The sequence below is a fragment of the Tachypleus tridentatus genome, chromosome 13 (assembly GCF_004210375.1).
Source record: "Tachypleus tridentatus isolate NWPU-2018 chromosome 13, ASM421037v1, whole genome shotgun sequence".
Classification (NCBI taxonomy): domain Eukaryota; kingdom Metazoa; phylum Arthropoda; class Merostomata; order Xiphosura; family Limulidae; genus Tachypleus; species Tachypleus tridentatus.
Genome location: NC_134837.1, coordinates 146,405,167 through 146,420,306, shown reverse-complemented (window position 1 = coordinate 146,420,306; position 15,140 = coordinate 146,405,167). Strand labels below are relative to the sequence as shown.

At 33.0% G+C, this 15,140-nt stretch overlaps 1 long non-coding RNA gene across 1 annotated transcript in view; it reads right to left on the bottom strand.

The window, feature by feature from the left end:
- Positions 1-2,303, bottom strand: part of LOC143238648 (uncharacterized) — a 31,087-nt gene extending 28,784 nt beyond the window's left edge. The window contains exon 1 of the long non-coding RNA XR_013020705.1: positions 1,829-2,303. This is a non-coding gene — a long non-coding RNA (uncharacterized LOC143238648). The remainder of the gene's footprint in view (positions 1-1,828) is intronic.
- Positions 2,304-15,140: the final 12,837 nt, after the last annotated feature.

The window sequence follows — 15,140 nt, the reverse complement described above, 5'->3', positions numbered from 1 at the left end:
AAATTACAAAATTTATAAAAAAGACCCCTCCATTATTATCCATGTAAGCGAAAAAAGAAAAACTCACAAGAGCTTTTAGGACGATAACAAACCGAAACCACGTCACAAACAATTTGGAGCAATGTCTTTATCTGCAAGATGAAGACTAGAATTAAGAACAAGACGTTCCGAATCAAAATATTATTGCAATGAAATCCAATTTGAAATAGACCAATTGTTACACGCCAATGTTCAGAAACTTTCACTCAAACTTTGAAATCATCGATAGATGTCATGAGAAATATGACGGAATAAATTAAAATTAAAACAATCCCATTCGATCTGTTAGGTTCTCTGATGAATCTCCAATGGATGTTTGTGCCTTTGGCCTGCTTAAGTGTGGTCTTAGGAGCTGAGTCCATGTACAATCGAGGATTTATAGAAAGGGTGTCAAAATGTGTGACTTGTTTGTTTTGTTTGTTTGTTTGTTTTGAATTTCGCACAAAGCTACTCGAGGGCTATCTGCGCTAGCCGTCCCTAATTTAGCAGTGTAAGACTAGAGGGAAGGCAGCTAGTCATCACCACCCACCGCCAACTCTTGGTCTACTCTTTTACCAACGAATAGTGGGATTCACCGTAACATTATAACGCCCCCACGGCTGAAAGGGCGAGCATGTTTGGTGCGACCGGGATTCGAACCCGCGACTCTCGGATGACGAGTTGAACGCCTTAACACACTTGGCCATGCCGGGCCATGTGTGACTTAAGACTAACAATCATTCGCAGAATGTTATTACATTGGAAACCGATATTGAGCAACGGTGCATGATCATGACCACTAGAATGAACATATTTGCAATGGTGAAAAAAGAAGTTTGAGAGTTTGCTTTGTATCACGATGACTATGAGAGGGATAGAATTTTGAGATTTAAGAAAAATTTGAACACCTTTCAAGGCTGGACGTGAAAATAAAGTGCAATTTCTTTATCTGTAGCTGCTCTTCAGTGACACAGCGTTTTATATGCGGACTTACAACGCTAGAATCCTGATTTCGATATTCATAGCAAGCAGAGCACAGATGGTCCATTGTGTTGCTCTTTGCTTAACCTCAAAACAGACAAACGTATCTGTAGCTGCAACTATAACTACATTCTAGTCAGCTTTGCTAAAACAAGAACAATAAAAATAATGTATATTTTGTAGTACATAGCTAAGCTGACTCTTGCATTACTTCACATTTCCTAGGTTAAACAGATCTTGCAAGTAACTTGAGTTTGAAATATGATGTAATCACTGATTTATTGGACTCCATGAAACCAACTGAAGGTTTCAGTTGATAGAAGAAATGGATATCTGTGAATAATTCATAGTTATCTAGTGAGATTTTGAAACATCGTTATAAATAATTTTTCTGTTTAGTTTTCAGGACTATTTAACGGCTGCGCTTGCCAGTAATTAATCCTAATAAATCTATAAATTTAAATAAACATTTAAGATAAAACGCTTTACAAAATATTGATTGATTCAGATTTTTAAAATATTCTAACTGTAATTTTTTTTTATCAAAGGCTTTCTATAAAACTGTTATTGTTATTGAGATAAACAGCCTAATATATGTAATTATTCACGCAGTAACCTTTTAGAATCTTCGATAACATTCACGCAGACATAAAAACTGTTCTTGAATTGGAAATCCTGTTGAGTGGAAACTTCTTGTAATCTGGTTTCTTTAATATGAATAACATAATAAGGCTCCTTATGTATTTCAATTTTTATAAGTTAAATTATATTTATTTGTTATTACATCTCTATATTATGTATTGTAAAGACGATGAAAGAAAAGAATTACCAGAGTTTCTCACGCACCTACGGGTACATCAGGTCACAAGACGAACGTTCGAGTTTTGCTAGAGGCATTGGTCACTTTTCCAGACATCCGAGATGAGGCACAAAAATGTCAAACAAATATCTGTAATGTAGTTCACGCGATTGTGTAAGCTTTATTGTTGATGACCTTTGTTCTTTTCAATACAACATTGTTATCTGGGCTACGAAGACGATTTAAGTATGTGAACACTGTTACTGTTAGATCCGGAAAAGACGAACATTTTCCCTTTGCCGTCCCTGAAGTTCGTCTCGTAGATACGAAGGCTGAAGGAGGGACGACTAGAGTGTCAGTCTCCCAGCCCAGCTGGCGGCCGAACAATCCAGACAGCGTGGCGGAATATTCGGGCAACACGGGGTGGTGAGTCCCTACTGTGAAACTTAATGAAGCTGCTGGCCTCTTGCAGCGTACCCTACAGCAGTGAGGATCTACAAGACGTGAGAGCCGTCACAGGGACGAATCTGTCGCACTTCCCACAATACTGCACAAGTCTATAAGAGACTTCTTGTGTTCTCCAAGTTCATCGTCACTTTCGTAACTATAATATCAGCCGAGATTTGATGAAACATTGTTTTGGATATATCCCAGAAACAAGCAATAACACTATTGTAAACAAATTGACCTAAAAACGTTTCGGCATGAATTTTTAAAATGTTCTGCGGAAAACTACTTATAAATTAGAATTTATTTTTTAACAGTAGATGTGTTCTCAGGAGAACGTTTATCTTTAACAGTAAATGTGTGCTCAGGTGAACGTTTATCTTTAACACTAGATGTGAACGTTTATCTTTGATATGGATGACTAAACGGACATCACTCTTACAGAAACGGTAGATATTTACTGTATTTAGCTTTCCAGGGTCATTAGTAGCAAGCTTGTACATGAAAAATATACACCAAAGGAACAACTAAATGTATTGTTGATATGTATATACATATATATATTTGTTTTTGTTTAATTTCGCGCAAAGCTACACGAGAGCTATCTGCGCTAGCCGTCCCTAGTTTAGCTGTGTAAGACTAGAGGAAAAGCAGCTAGTCATCACCACCGTGGGATTGACCGTTACATTATAACGCCTCCACGGCTGAGAGGTCGAGCTTGTTTGGTGCGACGGGGATTCGAACCCGCGCCCCTCAGATTATGAGTCTAACGCCTTAACATACCTGACCATGCCCGTATATGTACACATTTTAAACAAGACGTACATTAACATAAATAAATCTAGCCTTTTAAATGTCAATGTAAGGAAAACAGTTGTTGAATGGGTGCCAAGTATATAAAACTTTTAGTAACTTTTATGCAACTATCGCGGGAATTAACCAATTGAAAACAACAAAAATTGAAAAAGTTGTTTGATTTCTTTTGAATTTCGCACAAAGCTGCTCGAGGGCTATCTGCGCTAGCCGTACTTAATTTAGCAGTGTAAGACTAGAGAGAACGCAGCTAGTCATCATCATCCACCGCCAACTCTTGGGCTACTCTTTTACCAATGAATAGTCACATTATAACGCCCCCACGGTTGAAAGGGCGACCAGGTTTGGTGCGACCGGAATTTGAACCTGCGACCCTCGAATTACGAGTCGAGTGCCATAACCACCTGGCCATGGTGGGCCGAAATTGAAAGAAAACAACAGTAAATAATTTTTCACGAACGTGCCTTGCTTTAACCGTGACTGCTAGTGTATAGACTATGAATAACAGAACATTAATGTTTCAATATTAAGTTTCTTTTGTTGTTGCAACATTTTGAGCTACTTGTTCCTATATAACAAATTATTAGTTTTTAAAATATGCTTAAATATATCTTCATCGAGTACAATAACTGTAACTAGCTTTGAAATGAAATTGAAAATAATATGTAGTTCTTGTTTATTGAAATAGTTGAACTACATAGCTAAGTATTCGTGGTTCAATTTCGAAAGTTTTTGTTGCCTTTTTCAAGTTGAAAGATATTTTGAAACTTCTAAGAAGCCCGGCATGACAAGGTGGTTAAGGCACTCATCTCGTAGTCCGAGGGTCGCAGGTTCGAATCCCAGTTACACCAAACATGCTCGCCTTTTCAGCCGTGGGGGCGTTATAATGTAACAGTCAATCCTACTATTCGTTGGTAAAAGAGTAGCCCAAGAGTTGGCAGTGGGTGGTGATGACTAGTTACCTTCTCTCTAGTCTTATACCGCTAAATTATGGACGGCTAGCGCAGATAGTCCTCGAGTAGCTTTGCGCGAAATTCAAAACAAACATTCAGAAATAATAAATTTACTGTCCGAATTTGTTTATTTTAAAACATAGAGCTTTTCAATAGACTATTTGTGCTTTGTATATCGCAGATATTGAAACCCAGTTTTTACTGATATAGGAAGGAAAAGTTCTTCATAGCACCTGACCCTCCCAGGTCGTACAAACTCGACCAAACACCAATCAAATCGATTGATACAGTCTACTGATTTACCGCTAAACCACTAGGGAAGGTTTATTATCTCCTTATTTATCTATTTGTTTATCGAACCAAATAGAAATGGCTTTCGTCTTCCATTATTTAAGGGGATAGACAATCTTCATATACATCATTGTTTACTTTGAAGTTACACGACTTATAATCGGTGGTTCAGTGCGTGGTCTAATGATTAATATACTCGACTGCAGACGAAAGATCTCAGGTTTAAGCTGTTATGCTTATGATCATTGTTGCGTACCATAATTTATTTCGGACGAGTCTCTGACTTATTATGTTCGTACGTTACATTTCACGATTTCATATTGTTAGAAATTTTAATTTTAATTTAGAAGTTAATTGAATGTCAACATGTATCACATCTCTGATATCTGCCAACAATATTGATACACATAATTTTCTTTCTTTAAACAAATATGTTTTAGTTTACAAACACAGCACAATTTATAATAACGGTTATTAAAAATAGTTATTACAAATAATGGTTTATATACAAAAAGTTTACAAACTTCCAAATAACATTCAATCCCAACGAACGAATTAATTCTGAGCTCACCTTCTTCCTCTTCTCTTGACGGGAAAGCTAGCTGGCTCTATCCTTGTTTGGCTTTGTTCGGTTTATAATCTCTTTTTAGGTAGAAATATGTCTAATTTTCTCGTAGAAATACTACCTTCTAAAATTACTTTACAAAAGTTTGTAATGTTCAAAATCTATAAACGTTCCTAGTCAAATATCTGTAGTTTTCTGAATAATAAACGTTTGTCACAATTATAGCTTCCAAGACTTATAATGCTGATTGTAGTGACCAAATAATATTCTCTTACTGTCTCTTAGCTTATCGATTTATAAACTTTAGGCAAAATTTTCGATAATTCATTTGGCCCAACAATATTTGAAGATACACTAGTGCTTTAGTAAAACATATGCTGTTGATTCTTACTCTCGAGAATCTTCTACAAATTTAGAGAACAAGCGGGACTTGCGCAATACACATTTAACATCTAAAGTTACATGCATTAAGCTGAAACAAACGTAGATATTAAAATAAATGTCCAACAGTAAATCCGTTACAACATGTTCTGCAGATTAAACTGCGTGTGCATTTAAAAGTGACAGTCATCTTCGTTATTTGGTTTAAAAAATGGAACAAAGCTCTTATGGCGGCATGTTTTAAGGTGCTTCGGAATGATTTAAATAGTTATTTAAATATTTAAATGAATAACGGTATTGTTTTACAGTCAAAGAAAGCGCTTTAAAGCTTATTCAACAATATTTCACAATAACAAGTATTGTATAACACTTACAAAATATAAATTGAATTGTTGCGTGTTACAAAATCGTAAATCATACGAATAGCAAGAATATGTAAGATCATAAAACATTATACAGATACATAAAACGTTACTAGTACATAGATTAACGTTTAGAATTTGCCAAAGAACTACAATATTTTATTTCGCCAGGCAAAGTGAGACGGGTGGGTATATAAAAAAAAAGAATAAAAAAAAACTGTTGTCAGCGAAATATTTTGGGAGAGGGAAATGATATTCGGGTCCCAATTTAATTATTGGGGGCATGTGCTCCCGGACTCCTTGTTGTTGGCCTCTGTGTGCATGCTTTGAACTACTTTTTACAAGTGATTATACTAACACGTTATCTATACTATTAATTAGAGGCCTACTTTCTGTAAATTAATGTACGTAAGGTTGGTTATTCGTAAAGAATAAACATACACTGAATTATTCAATTTAAACGCCTTTCAATACATATATTTTTTTGCTTAACAAGCAACTGTGTTTATACGATGATATATGCATGTGGTCCTCTATAATTTCTCAGCTTACCCAGGTTCTAATTTTCTTATGTTTTGATCTTTTGGCTCTAGTACTATTCATTTCTAATAACATGTCTCTCAAGGTTCACGTGTTAAATTTATTGATTGCACTGGTTCAACAATTTATCTTCGAAATATTTGTTATACATAGAACTTAAAACATTTATGAACAATATTCTTGGACCTGCTGTTGTGGAAATATATCCTACAATACTTACAATTATAAGGAAAAACATATCCCTAAATAAAAAGGCTACGTGAGGCTAGCTGCTGAACTTGAAAAATAGATAAGCAATAAATATTGCAGTTGGAAACGCATTGTATTTAAAACTTGGTTTTCTTCAATTTATTGAAAATTATGCTTGGAAATTTCGCATTATTCTTTCCGATTATTTATTATTACTACTTATTTGTGTGAAGTTAAGCACAACGTTGTAAGTCCCACTGTGTCACTGGGGTCTTTATTATTATTATTAATTATTTGTTTGAATTTCGCGCAAAACTACTTGGGGTCAGTCTGCGCAAGCTGACTCTAATTTATTCTTTATCATTGAAAAGTAGAGAAAGCTGACACGATGGAGACGGGTAAATATTCGGTGACGAAATTCGAATTTGTAATCCACAAGTTGCAATTGAGCGCTAACCATGAACACAAAGCCAAGCTAGGCCTTTTATCAATATATTACATAAACTGTATTTTACTTTTGAATGGTAAATTACTTCATTATATAAACGAAAAACACAACAGATTTCCTTCAATTATATGAACGGATTATACACTATTTGTATCTAGCAATAAAATTACTTTCTAAATTAGCACAAAAGCAAGTGATTTCTTTCAATCATATCACGCTTAAGGCAAGACCAATGACAAACATTGCTTATAATTAGACAACAAGATACCCATACAACAAACATGTCGACAACAACAACAGAGATGGGTATTATCATAAAATGTATATAATTGCAAGTTATTTTTACAACTTAGAGCTATAACTGTGGTAAATATTAATTATATGTAAGATAATTCATTACTGTCATATTAAGCTAATTATTTTAAGAGTATATTTGAAAGACAAATTATAATTAAGACAGAGTTTAAACTTGAAAGTCTGTTTGTTCTTTGTTTTGAATTTCGCGCAAAGTTACACGAGGGCTATCTGCGCTAGCCGTCCCTAATTTAGCAATGTAAGACTAGAAGAAAGTCAGATAATCATCACCACCCACTGTCAACTCTTGGGCTACCAATTTCACCAGTGAATAGTGGGATTGACCTCAGTAAGGGGAATTCAAAGGATACTGGTAGTTGTGGGTCACATAACCATTACACAAAATCTTGACTTTTGAGTGTTATTCAATCATTACATAATATATACAACTGAGAGTTACATAACTATTACATTATGTTCCTACATCTGGTATTTACACATATTTAATACACAACTGAGGGTGATGGCGCCTACGAAGTGAAACAATAAGTTGTATCAACAGATGGCGCTTTCGTATGATGAGCAGGCGGATAGTTGGCGAGAGAACTAGTGAAGGATGACAAAGCATTATTAGCTTTATACTAACAGTCGAGGTTTAAAAATTAATATTCTAATCTAATTCGTTTGAAGTTGTGTTAAGAACTGTAAGTACTTAAAGATTTCTCTTTATAAATAATGCATTAAGTTTGTTATTTCAATCTTATCAACTTTATAGTTTTCACTTATATATTTCTCCCAAAGAAGTCCTTTTATCCAGTACCAGAGTTCGTGAATTATTTGGAAATGCAATGCCTAAACAAATGATGTAACATTAATGTTGGATATAGTGTCTTGACCAATATTTTGATGCATTTAGAGCTGATCCAATGAATCCTCATACTGGGCGATAGGTCTCACTGGTAGTGGCATACATTGCGAGGTATTCACAGTTCTGATGCTGTTATGTTTCTTCTCATTGGAAACGGTGCTTATTGCAGCTGCTTGTCTACATTTATAGACTCATGTCCTAGTATACTGACGGCCTCAACATAAGATCAGGAGGCTTCTATTGAACACGAGTTCCTGTTTGTTTTTCTTTTTGCTGAGTGAACTTTACTAATTTCCATAAATATTATAACAACTTTATTAACGTTTAAGACAGAAAAACCTAAACTCTATTACATCTAGACAATTACACCTTGAAGAAGTCAGACTATGTGTAGAACTTGGTGAGTTATATTTTTAAACAATGGTGATGTTTTGTTTATGGAGACGGGTTTTAATTGTGCACTCATTTGATAGAACATTTAGATGTTCTCCAATTATTACTACACTGAGCACTTGGAGTTATATAGAATATACAAAAGGTATTTTAAATGAAGATTCTCCTGAAGTTAATGAAGAAAATTATTTTCTTTAAACAACTGAAATTTGTAGGTGCTTTCCAGGACAATCACATCCTTACAAAGAGAAAGTTATGATTGTACCTACTGCCTCTACTGATGAAAATGTTTCTTACTTACTACTAATATTTTCAATAAACCTCAGCATTAATCTATTGCTGATCCTTTAAGTCTTACATATATTCCTTAAAGAGATCAACTTTATTAACGTTTTTGGTGTATATCAGTTTTAAAGTAAGTCCAGATAAATATAAGACTATGTCTTGTATGTGTTTTAGTAACTTTCTTAAGTTTTCCTTTGTTTTATCTCTCAAGTTTATCGTAAAAACTAAGATAGACACGTAATAATCTAGCCTATGATCTTTAGTCAGATTTCGAGTGTTCAAAATCTGTTAGATATGAGATTGAACACTAATTGTAACTGACAAAATGAATAATAAAGTTTCATGTTCTTTGTATAAGTGTAAAGGATAATACATTGTACGTTATTGTAACATTGTTTCAAATCTATGTTAAAATATCTCATGGTAAAGTTAATGTCTAGTTACACCTAATGAAAAATATAAACTGTAACTGAAATATGAATATAATGTACAAAAGTTATATATGAGAGTTAGCCCAGTATTTCATAAACTGAGATGTTTATAGTATATTAGTGTATCTTGAAGTTTTGTTAATAAATGTTTCAATACGTGTTATATTTGCCAACTCTTTACTTACATTTATTGAAGATATCATATTAGAGTACGCTAAAACATGTCATTTTAAGGTACAGGCAGAGGGCAATGTAAAGATCAAGATTCAATGTTCAACACGATAGGGACAGTCAGTTCAGTTACACATTTCAAGTACAAACTTTTTATCTTATTAACTATATAAAATATTACACGCTGAACGTAAATGAGCACGTATAAATACGGATATAACGTAAAAATGTTGTATGAAAGCTAATCAATATTTTATAAACTAAAATAATAGTAATGTATTTTAAAGTTTTGTTAATAAATGTCTTAGTAAGTGTGATGTCATCCTTAATTAGAATTTGTGATTTTACTTACATGCATTGATGATAGTATATCTATAAGGAGTCTTTTTTTTTTTAGAAATATGAATAATCAGTTGGTGAAGTTTAATTAATTAGAAATTACACTCACTGAAATGTACACGTATCATCAAATATTGAAAAATATAGTATTTTGAATAAATATTTAATGTTTCGTATCACGATGTAAGGTGAAAAACTCTGTAAGCTGTGTTTAATGACTTTTAAATCCAGTTTTTAACAAAGGCTCTAGGTTAGTTAAACTATGGTGAATATTAAATTTATAATGAAATATTTATTCAATTCATGATATTCTAAAAACACGTAGGTTCAAAAAGTCTTGGGTTTCTATTTCATATTTATTGAATTTATGTATACAATATTTGATCATGTAGAATTTTAACAATTTATTTTCAGTATTAAGTGTGAGATTTATATCTTAGTAATGGATGTATAAATAAGCAGCGACATACACAATACGTTGTAAGAGACTTGTTTAATTTAATTTTCGTAAAAGTTACTGCCATATTGAACTTTGTATTCTATTAGCGCTCTTTCTTCTTAGTAAAATGTCGACGTACTGTCAAGTGTGAGTCTATAAGGGCGAAGTGTCCACACCATTTGGTGTTTGTATATATTGAACTTTCTATCATTTGCATTCATAGTTAATGGCTTCAGATAGAAGTGGAAAGCACACACACACATATTATACTAATTCAACTCATGTTAAATACATCTACAGACGGTAAGAATTTCTATAATAGTAATTCTTTAAACTTTAGCAATCTACTTATAAACATAAAAATAAGATTTGGATAAGTGTCCTTTTGAGTACTTGTAAACCCACATAAGGTAAATTATTGGGTATAACATTTGCCTCTTTCAAACAATAAGCAACATGCATGATAAAAAATGCCATATGTAACAGTGTCATAATTCTTATCTCGTTGAAATAAGAATCTTGTGCTAGGATCCTACAGAACAATAGAATCAGTGTCCTTGTCCTTAATTATACAAACCGACCGTTTAAAGTAACATCATCCTTAGTAATACATTGCAATAATAACATTTTCCGTCCATAGATGCACTGTCAGTCTTTGTAAAACATATTTAAGTAAAAATTATAAAATAACATTTGTGAAATAAAAGGTTTTGCTAATAATGGGTAAAAGAATATCATACTTAATCTATAAAGTCAATAAAGTGAAAGTGTGAAATTGTATGTTAAACTATTGCATGATATTTAGATATTTAAATAAGCATCCTTTTCAGGATGGTTAAAAGTTATATATTAGTTATAGAAATGATTTAGCAACAAGTAGTTTACATATAAAAGATACAGGAGAAAATATAAAATAAATTTAAGGCAAAAACTACAATCAGTACGTTATAATGTTTATTAAATTACAAAAACACAGTCAGCTGCTTCATTAAACATTGATAAAAATGAAACAGTATATGTGATAAAATCATTTTAGCAGTATGTTAAATGTTACTAACACTATACACCCATACAAACACAGTTAAATATACAAATGAAACCCATAAACATGAGTTGAGACAAGTTTAAAACTATATGGTGTCCTACAGAAGTAGCCATCCGCCTTTGTAAAAGACACATATAGAACCTTAGTAATGCTATTCGCTTTAATTAACTTGTGTAACTTGTGTAAAATTTATCCACCTAAACAAACACCAACCTTAGTAACATTGTCCACCCTTATGAAACATATGTAAGTAAAAAATATAACGTACATGTGCAAAATAGTAAAGGTATGGGTATTAAACTTTTATTAAACTAAAGTAGAGAACAATGTTTCGACCTTCTTAGGTTATTTTCAGGTTAACAAAGTTACACACAGAGATACACATTATGTAATAGTTTTATAACACTCGGGTGTCAGGATATTATAAAATAATTATGTAACCTGCAGGTCTTTTTTTCTCACTTGGCGATATTTCACTCATTTTGTTGATGTCTAAGTATCGGAGTAAGTGTGTACATGTATTGCAACAGTTGTATTTCACGTATTGTTTTTCTATGATCTCTTCTCATAGTTTAACTTTTAATACTTGTATGGCGTCACTTACAACAGAATTCACTTATTACACTTAAACTGGTATGATAACATTGACAGTACAGCGTAAACTTATTAGAACTAAATTGGTATCATAACATTAACAAGACAACGTAAACTTACTAAACGCAAACAGGTATGATAGCATTTACAAGACAGCGTAAATTTACTAAACTTAAATTGATATGAAAATATGTTCGAGATAACGCAAACTAATTAAACTTATAGTGGTTTGAAACATTAACAAGACAACGAAAACTGAATATACTTAAAGTGGTATGATAATGTTTATAAGACAACGTAAATTTATCAGCCTTAAACGGGCATGTAATCAGCAACTCAGCTTTAGTATAATAATACCTAACTGTGTAACCGGATAATATTATATTTTTCGAAGGCATGGTCTACAGAGACATTGATTCTATAGATAACTATATTTTTAAAGTATAAAACATTTAGTCCTATTGAAAAAGTTATTTTATTGGATTCAAAAGTCTTATTGAACTGTTGATACTTTACAGAAAAGAAACTTTGCAATAGTTGCATGATTTGCTTTTAAACTTTAAAATCAAACGAAAACAAAAGACTTAAATCATTACATATGTTGTGAATATTATATTAATTGATTTTCATGCATCACCACATTGTAACTGTCCATCTTACCATTTCCAGATATGTTCTGCCTGATGACCTTGCATCTTGACAATAGTGCTTTAGCGTTATTTTTATAGTTTAGTTTGTTTGTATTGAGCACAAAGTTACACAATGGGTTATCTGTGCTCTGCCCACCACGAGTATAGAAACCCAGGTTTTAGCGATGTGAGTCCGCAGACATACCGCTGTGCCACTGGGTGCTATTTTTATAGAAAAAAAGGTTAAGATCTAAGGTGTAAGGCTGTTATGTCCAAGACATACCACTTCCCCCTGTTAGCTTTTTACAATTCATAATGTATACGAAGATAACGATTTTAAAGCAGTCTGAGGTATGCGGCACTTGAATGTATATATCAGTAGCAATGTGTGTATTCCTGGCTTGTGTCGATTACCAAGCAGTGATCATTGTTAATTACGCTTAATGTAGATGGCTTTTCTCACCTGCTACAAGACGTGACGATTGATTTACCACACGTGGGGTATGAATTTGTGTAGATCTCTTTCTGTATGGCCCTGGTTTCTCAAAATGATACATATTCCAAAAGATAAAAAAGTGAATACTGAGATAATGTGAAAAAAAAGAAGTTTTTATTGGTACTTGGTAGAAGTTCGTATCCAACACTGGGATATTTTTTTTTACAAATGGATTACAAAGTTTAAAAAGCTTGTCCTCATATTATGGATGATAACTGTACATACACTTTCTTAAGAATCGTTTAATCATTTATTAAAAATTCCAGAACTAAAATAGAATTTAATATCAATTATGTATTGGAAGATTTGTTAATGTGACAATATAAAAAAATACAGTGTTCGATTATCATGCTTGAGTTCTTAAGTCAGGTAAGTAACGCCATCTGGTAACTCAACGGTAAGCTTATAGACTTGTAATGTTAAAATTATGAGGCTTGATCTCCGTAGTCCGTCCAAATAGCCCGAAGTGTAGCCCTTCTCTTGAGGGAAATAAATTGATAAGCTGCTATAGTTTTAAAATGCTCACATGAAAATTCATGTAATTTTTGTTGTCACAGTAGTAATTTTGAATGGAGCTCGTTTGTCCATTCACGTATGGAGGAAATTGAGATAAAAATATTTGTCGTAATAAAAAAGTAGATCATTAGTGATGGTATTATTGATGTCTAAAACAAATGCATACAACCCTTTACTTACTTTAAAAAAAAGTTAATTGTTTTATAATCTTTAAACAAGTTTCTAGTAATACGATTTGGGTTAAAACATTGCTATTTTTATGTTAGTGTATTTCTCTCCCTGTACTTCATAAATAATTTAGTCTAGTTTTATCCTATCGACTGTGGTTATTGAGAATTGGGCTAAATTAAAAGCGACTGAGAATAAACTTGAAGTAAATGTGTCAAGTTAATTTATATGAAAAGTGATTTCAGCGATACGACTTAGCTCTACTAGACGACCCTGCTGTTGCTATGGTGCAAAAGGTTTGATTTTTTGTTTGTTTTGAATTTCTCCCAAAGTTACACGAGGGCTATCTGCGCTAGCCGTCCGTAATTTAGACGTGTAAGACTAGAAGGAAGGCAGCTAATCATCACCACCCAACACCAAACACTTGGGCTACTCTTTTACCAACGAATAGTGGAATTGACCGAAATATTATAACGCCCCCATGGTTGAAAGGGCGAGCATATTTGGTGTGATGGGGATGCAAATCCGCGACCCTCAGATTACGAGTCAAGCGCCAAGCCATGCCGGGCTGTTTGGATTATTCTGTTTCCGTTTTAACTGGGTTGACTGGAGAAATAATTCTAGAAACACAGGGGAGTGACTCAACCAGTGTTATATAAGGGTGCAATGTACATACTTAGTCCTTTTAAGATTAACATACATCCCAGAAATACGTGATATTTTGAAAATATATAAATAGTCCCTGTCAAATCAAGAAATGTATGCTCTTTACTGTTTGTTTGCTTAGGCAAACAAAACAAAACAACTAAAAACAACAACAAACAAACAGGATTGTTATATTCAACCACACACACACACATATATATATTGGATAATATATATATCATAGAGCAAGATAAGAAGATAGATATCTAATGTCCTCGTAGAAATACTAACGTCTCTAATTATTTCACTGAAGTTAAACGGTTAATAATGTTTGCAATCTATAAACGTTTCTGTTCAAATATCTGTAGTTTTCCGCTTAATAAGCACTTATCACAATTATAGCTTCCAGGGTTTATAGTTTACCAACAGTAGCCTGCTAGCAACAATATTCTATTGTCTCTCTGCATCTTGCAATAGTTACCTTTTATACTCATTAGGCGACATTGTCGAAAATTAACTTGACAACAATATTCGAAGATACGCTAGTGCTTTCATAAAACAGTGTTGATTCCTACTCTCGAGAATTTTCTACAAAGTTAAAGAACGGTGGGACTTTCGTAATACATATTTAACAACATGAGTTACACGTATTTCTAAATACATATTAAACTGAAACAAATATAGAAATTAAAATAAGTATATAATAGTAAATTCGTTACAAAGTATATTTATACTATTTGAAGAATCGTTTTGTCCCTTTTATCAATATTCTCCGTTTGCTTATATATATATATATCATAATTATTGAATATTACATATAGAAAATATATTAACTTTGCCAAAGAATAATACGCAAGGAAAACTAGTGATTGACGAATAGAGCGTGTTTGTGTAATTTTTTCTTTCAATTCGCTATATATCCCATTGTATTCGGTTGGTTTTAAAGATCTTTCTTCTACGGCCCAAGAGCGGAAGTGCATGAGCGTAGCAGTATACTGGTCGTCAGTCAACGCTACGCATATACAAAAAATCCAATTTGA